This window comes from Hyperoodon ampullatus (assembly GCF_949752795.1).
Source record: "Hyperoodon ampullatus genome assembly, chromosome: 3".
In the NCBI taxonomy this organism is placed as follows: domain Eukaryota; kingdom Metazoa; phylum Chordata; class Mammalia; order Artiodactyla; family Ziphiidae; genus Hyperoodon; species Hyperoodon ampullatus.
The window spans coordinates 67,212,017-67,219,120 of record NC_136916.1 but is presented as its reverse complement, the minus strand read 5'-3'; positions in this window follow the sequence as shown (position 1 = coordinate 67,219,120).

Genomic DNA, 7,104 nt, shown 5'->3' with positions numbered 1-7,104 from the left:
GGAGCCCCACGCCCGCGGCCCTCGTCAGCCCCTCGGCGGGCAGCTTCCGACGGCCGCCGGACCCGCCGCCCGGCCTCAAGGCGCCGCGCCCCGCAGCCCACCCGGCGGGGGCGGGGCGGGAGCCTGGGAGGAGGGGAGCGGACCCCAAGCGTGGCGACTCCGCCCCGCGGCGGGGAGAGGGCGGGCACCCGGCTCCCAGCTGCCGAGCGCCCCGGGCCCGCCAGGGGGCGGCCTGGCCGCGGGAGGCGCTGTCTGGCCCGTCTGGCGCCCGCGCCCGCGTCGGCTGGGCGGACCCAGGAACTTCCGGCCGCTGGGAGCCCAGATGGCGCGGGGCTGAGGGTGCGGGGCCTGGGCAGATCCATTCGAGGGGTGCAGTGGGGGCGACTGGGTGATCTTGACTCCCCTTGAGCTGGGGCGCGGGGCGTCAGTGAGGAGCAGGGGGAGAGCCCTGAACTGTGAGTGCGGGGATCCAGCCTGGGGCCCAGCTCCGCCAGCGTCTCACCGCGCGACCTTGAGCCCCGTTCCTCCGCGGAAAAGCAGGGGGTCAATCGAGATGCCCTCTAAGGCCCCTCCCGGGCCAGGCCCGGGGAGGATGATCTGGTCTTTGACCACGGCCTGGTCAGAGTATCTCAGACCCTCTGGGTCCCTCGGGGAGGAGGACGGGACTTGCTTGCCTTTCTTTGAGCCCTTGGATACGTGAGGCTTGAGAGGATTTAAAAGACTTACTGTGTCCAGAGACTTACTGTGACAAATGCCAGGAGGTTTCGCGGGGCTTTTAAACAGATGCCATCCATTGCAGCAAATGGAGCCACCGCTAACTACCTTTGAAGGGTCCAGCTCACACCTTTGTTATTTCTCACCCCAGGACCGCTGATGCTTTAGGTATTATCTCCATTTTACAGGTGAAGAAACTGAGGCTGAGAGTGGTTTAGTAACTTGCCCAGGGTTCCATAGCTGGGAGGTAGCAGAACCTGAGCTGGACTCCAGCACTGGCTCAGCTCACACCTGGACTCTGATGAGGAGACCAAGACTTTATGCTTTAAAATAGGTGATTTGTTTCTTTAACCACTGAGAGCAGTGCATCAGAATCACTTGGTAGACTCCACCTCCAGAGCTTCCGGTTTAAGTCTGGGTGGCCAAGAATGTGGGGGGCCAACAGGTTCCCAGGTGATGCTGATGCTGCTGGCCCCAGGACCACGCTTTGAGAATCGTTGCTTCGGCTGAAGGTTGGGGGTTCCAAGAGGAGCAGGGGTCCAAGTTTGGCAGATGATCCCTGGTGTTTTTACATTTTTCTTTTATACCTGAGGTTCCTGGTTGGGGTTTTCCGACATTATTTTGCCACCCTCTGGTGAGAATAGCAGCCATCAGCTAAACAGACAAGTCTCCCTGATGATATTGCAAGAGTCATCAGAGGCATAATCAATTGCTATCAGACGGGCAGGAAACAATTCAGAAGCCCAGGGGATTGCTGACCAGCCTTCAGAGACCGCCTCACCATCCTTCATTTATATTGGACATTTATAGCGGACAGCTGTGGGAAAGGAAGCAGATTCAGAGAATGTGGAATTTTAGAGCAGAGACAGGCCTTTATAAGATTCTTTCCATCTGCAATTCGTCTTTCTCCCATTATTAGAGTTGGGGAAACTGAAACCTTCTCCAAACCACACAATCACTATTAACAAACATCTTAGATTCCCCATTGCCCATGAATTGGCCAGAATTCTGTGTACTCATATCTTGCTCTGTTACATTCCTTTACGGTTGCTAACATGCTACTCATTTGCATGCCAGGTATTCCTGGCAGAAAAGCCAGAACTTCTACAAAGAGGACTGTATTTTCAGTTCTGGGAGTCCCTCCTCTCACAGGTGATAAATAGAAGCAACCAACCTGGCTAGAGTATTCCCTTAACAAATCCTTTGTGATAGCTATTGCCATTGCCTTAAGTGAGGCCCTCTCTCTCTCTTGAGCTATTACAACAATGCTGTGAGGAGGGGCATGGCATACAATTTACAAGTTACAGATGAGAAATTCCCAGCTCAGAGATGCAAAGTGACCTGCCCAATGCCATCCAGCTGGGAAGGGGCAAAGCGTGACTCTCACCTCCTCTGATTCCAAATCGTGCTTCTGCTGCTTCCAGCTGTTGGGTGTGAAAAAGACAGTGTATGTGTTTGTTGAGGGGAGAGTGGACCGAGGGAGAAGAAAGAAGCATTGATTCCTACTCTGCGCCCAGGATTGTTGGTTGCTTTACATTTACTGAATATGATTATTCCATTAACACCTCTTAAGTCTGTAGAGTTTGGCGTTATTATCCCATTTCACAGATGAAGAAATAATCTCAGAAAAGGTGACTTGCCCAAGGGCATGCAGCTGGTGACTTAAATCTGGGTCCTGGCTGTCTTGATCACACTGTCTAGGGGCAGGGGAACATACGGTTACTGCTGTTTAAAGGGGGCCAACTCCTAGGCAGTTGCAGTCTTTGTAAATGATGTAACATCAGAAGGTAGCAACAAGGGGTAGTTTGGGGATTCCTGGCACTTTGCAAAATTTGGAAGAAAAACAGGGGGGATAAATACTACAAAATGCCCAAGGAGTAAACTTGATAGGAGATAAAGGGTCAGTAAATATAATAAAACATTGATTTCTTTCCTTCTTTTCGAGGTCCTTCCTCATTGACTAGCTATTCTTTGTGTTGAAATGTCATTGATGTGCAAGTTGTTAGTCTAGGACTTAGAATCTAAATGGATCTTGATGGCAGAGATAAGGTGCTCTGGGCCCAAGACCTGGGCTGGAACATCTATAGTAAATCTTCCTTCTAGCAGCCCCATGTGCCCAGTGAGTCACTCTCTTGTCCTACACTCAAATCTTTTGCTAACCTACCTCTAACTTTATATCAGCTTCACACCACCTCCTAGTAGGACCTGCTAGCTATCTTGGCTCATCTGAGTCTTCTCTATCTTAGGGGCAATTTAAACCTCATTCCTCCTGAAGTCTTATCTTTGCTTAGAGAGCACTTATCTTGGCCACTCCCCTGACATAGATGCTGTTTATATTCTGTGAGCTGTACCTTGGTCAACCTCATCTCATACACACAAGACACCTCACAACCCCTTTTTAAATCTGGCCTATATTCTAGCACTGAACAGCTTGTCTTGTAACTTTCCTGTATCTCCAGCACTTTACTATAGTAGATTCTTCATGAATATTTGGTGGATGAATGAATACGTAGCCTGGGGCTATCTTTTTTTTTTTTTTTGCGTTACTCGGGCCTCTCACTGTTGTGGCCTCTCCCCTGTGGAGCACAGGCTCAGCGGCCATGGCTCATGGGCCCAGCCGCTCCACGGCATGTGGGATCTTCCCAGACCGGGGCACGAACCCGCGTCCCCTGCATTGGCAGGCAGACTATCAACCACTGCGCCACCAGGGAAGCCCGAATACATAGCCTGGGGCTATCTTTTTTGAAGGAGGGAAATTATTTCCTCTTGAATACTAAGATTCAGGAGGGCTGGCACCACGTTTTATTTGGTTCTATACCCAGGCTCTATGACAAGGTCTTAGTAAATATTGAATCAACATACTTTAAAAGAATACATTTTCTGGACCTGTTTACACATTGATTCAAGTAGCTCCCCGAATGTTCTGACTTGGAATAGATTTTCCTCCTGGAGGACTGAGTGACCAAGCCCTTTCTTCTTTTTTTTTTTTTTTTTTTTTGTGGCTGCATTGCACGGCATGCGGGCTCTTAGTTCCTGGACCAGGGATTGAACCTGTTCCCCCCTGCAGTGGAAGCACAGAGTCCTAACCACTGGACCACCAGGGAATTTCTGACCAAGCCCTTTCATACAGAGCAAACAGAATGAACCCACCTTCTCCCTTCATGAACCACCTCTTTTGACCTGTTCTAGACCCTTCCCCAGAAGCTACTCTGGATGTGGGAAGTTCCCGGACGGCCTAGAATGAGACCCCAACCTGATGGTGACTGTCCTGTTGAGGGAGGGAGGGGTCAGTCTCCCCCACAAACCTTTTTGTCCTGCAGGCTGCCCCATCCATCCTTTCAAGTGCCTTTAAAATCCTTGGAGGCATCCTCGATTGCTCTCTTTTCCTCACACTCCACACTTGGTTCATTAGCACAGCCTGTTATGTCTAGAATCCAACCACTCTGTAGCACTCTATCACTATCTTGTGGTCCAAGTCCCCCTTACCTCTCTCCTGGATTACTGTGGTAGATTACATCATGACACGACTAAGCCAGTTCATTGCAACTGGGTTCAGTGTTGCTGTAGATCTCAGTAATCTCCAGTAATGAGTGGTAGATGAGCGTACCTTGCTACTAACAGGGGGCGCTGAGGCAATGCAAGCCAGTTTTAGCCTGAATTCTGTGCCACGGACCATCACTGATTAGCAAGCATGTCCTAGAATTATATGACCTCCTCTGTGAGCTCAATGAAGGCCCAGATATATGTCCTGGGTGTTCCAAAAAACTTCCTTCTTGAAAAGATTAAGTCCAAGGCAGAAGCAACAATATTTGAGGAACAAGCTTCAATTCAGGGTCAGGCGATGGCATCCTTACTCAGCAGCTTGAACCCCAGACCAGACGGATTCCTAAGACCTAGAGCCCATTGGAGCTCACTAGATTCTTATGCCTTGTGGTGCAAGAGCAGAGGCACATGGACAGCACATCGCACATCTGGAACACTGCCTGTTTGACTGATGGACAATTATTTTGGCCATCAGTTTGCTAATGAACAGACCCTCTGCTGAAATGGCATTAAGACAATTGAAGCACTTGTGGAAGTGCCTCTGGAGTGTGGCTTCCGGGTAAAGTCCCTGATGCCTCCACGGGAGCGGCTCTCAAAGTGTGGTCCCTGGGACCTTTTCAGAGGGTCTGTGAGGTCAGCACTATTATTGTTTTCATAATAATACTAGGACATTATTTTCGTTTTTCACTCTCATTTTCTCCCAAGCACAGAGGAGAGTTTTCCAGAAGTTACATGTGTAGTATTGCCACAGGTTGAAGGAAGAATCAGATATGAGAATGCAGCTGTCTTCTATTAAGCCAGACTTTTTTTTTTTTTTTTTTTTTTTGCGGTACGCGGGCCTCTCACTGTTGTGGCCTCTCCCGTTGCGGAGCACAGGCTCCGGATGCACAGGCTCAGCAGCCATGGCTCACGGGCCCAGCCGCTCCGCGGCATATGGGATCCTCCCAGACCGGGGCACGAACCCGTATCCCCTGCATCGGCAGGCGGACTCTCAACCACTGCGCCACCAGGGAGGCCCAAGCCAGACTTTAAAAAAAAATACTTATAAGTAACTTTTCTTTTTTAATTAATTAATTAATTAATTTTTTGGCTGCATTGGGTCCTGGTTGCTGCGCACGGGTTCTCTCCAGTTGCAGGGAGCGAGGGCTACTCTTCATTGCGGTGCGCAGGCTTCTCTTTGAGGCGGCTTCTCTTGTTGCGGAGCACAGGCTCTAGGCGTGCGGGCTTCAGTAGTTGTGGCACATGGGCTCAGTAGTTGTGGCTCACGGGTTGTAGAGCACAGGCTCAGTAGTTGTGGCACATAGGCTTAGTTGCTCTGTGGCATGTGGGATCTTCCCAGAGCAGGGCTCGAACCCACGTCCCCTGCATTGGCAGGCGGATTCTTAACCACTGCACCACCAGGGATGTCCAAGCTAGACTTTAAAGATATTTACAAACATGTACAGTGGTTTCTCAGGGTCTGCGGAAGATTGCTTCCAGGACCTGCCCTCATACCAAAATCTGAGTCCCATAGTCGGCCCTCCATATCCATGGGTTCCGCAGAGGAGGGCTGACTGTAAAACAATGCCACTCTTCTCACTAAATATTTTTTGTTTTCAAATATATCATTTTTCAGGACTTCCCTGGTGGCGCAGTGGCTAAGAATCCACCTGCCAATGCAGGGACACAGGTTCGATCCCTGGCCCGGGAAGATACCACATGCCCTGGAGCCACTAAGCCCATGTGCCACAACTACTAAGCCCATGTGCCACAACTACTAAGCCCATGTGCCACAACTACTGAGCCTGTGCTCTAGAGCCCGTGAGCCACAACTCCTGAGTCCGCATGCTTCAACTACTGAAGTCCGTGTGTCTAGAGCCCGTGCTCTGCAACAAGAGAAGCCACGGCAATGAGAAACCCGCGCGCCGCCACGAAGAGTATCTCCTGCTCACCGCAACTACAGAAAGCCTCTGTGCAGCAACAAAGACCCAATGCAGCCCAAAATAAATAATAAATAAATAAATTTATTTTAAAAATACCTATCATTTTTCATAAAACTGTTGACCAAGCTAACATACGTAGTGGATTTATTATTTTTAAAAAATTATTTAATACATATTTAAAAAATACTTTCACAGGGTCACATGCACTTAATTTCTAAATGGTGAATATTAATAACCTCTATTAACAAAATATGGGATCCTCAGTTGTTTTTTTTTTTTGCGGTACGCGGGCCTCTCACTGTTGTGGCCTCTCCCGTTGCGGAGCACAGGCTCCGGACGTGCAGGCTCAGCGGCCATGGCTCACCGGCCCAGCAGCTCCGCAGCATGTGGGATCTTCCCGGACCGGGGAACGAACCCATGTCCCCTGCAGCGGCAGGCGGACTCTCAACCACTGTGCCACCAGGGAAGCCCGAGATCCTCAGTTTTTAAGATGAAAAATAGTCCTGAGACCAAAATGTTTGGGAATTGTTCTATGGTTCAGCAAACTTATTCTGTTGAAAGCCAAATGGGAAGTATTTTAGGCTTTGTGAGCCATGCAGTCTCTTGTCCCTGTTGCATCTACTCACCTCTGCTGTGAAAGCATCCATACACACAAATGGGCCTGGAAGTGTTCCAGTAAAACTTTACTTATGGACACTGAAATTTGAATTTCATATGATTTTCATGTCTCACAAAGTATTATTCTTCTGATTTTAAAAAAATGTAAAAGCAATTCTTAGTTCACAGGCTATCCAAAAATAGATGGTGGGCCAGATTTGACCCCCGGGTTGCAATTTGCCAACCCCTCTCTGTTCTAGGGGGTTCAAACCAATAACACACACATATACATCATGTTAGTTCAACTGAAATGTTCAGACAATATAAC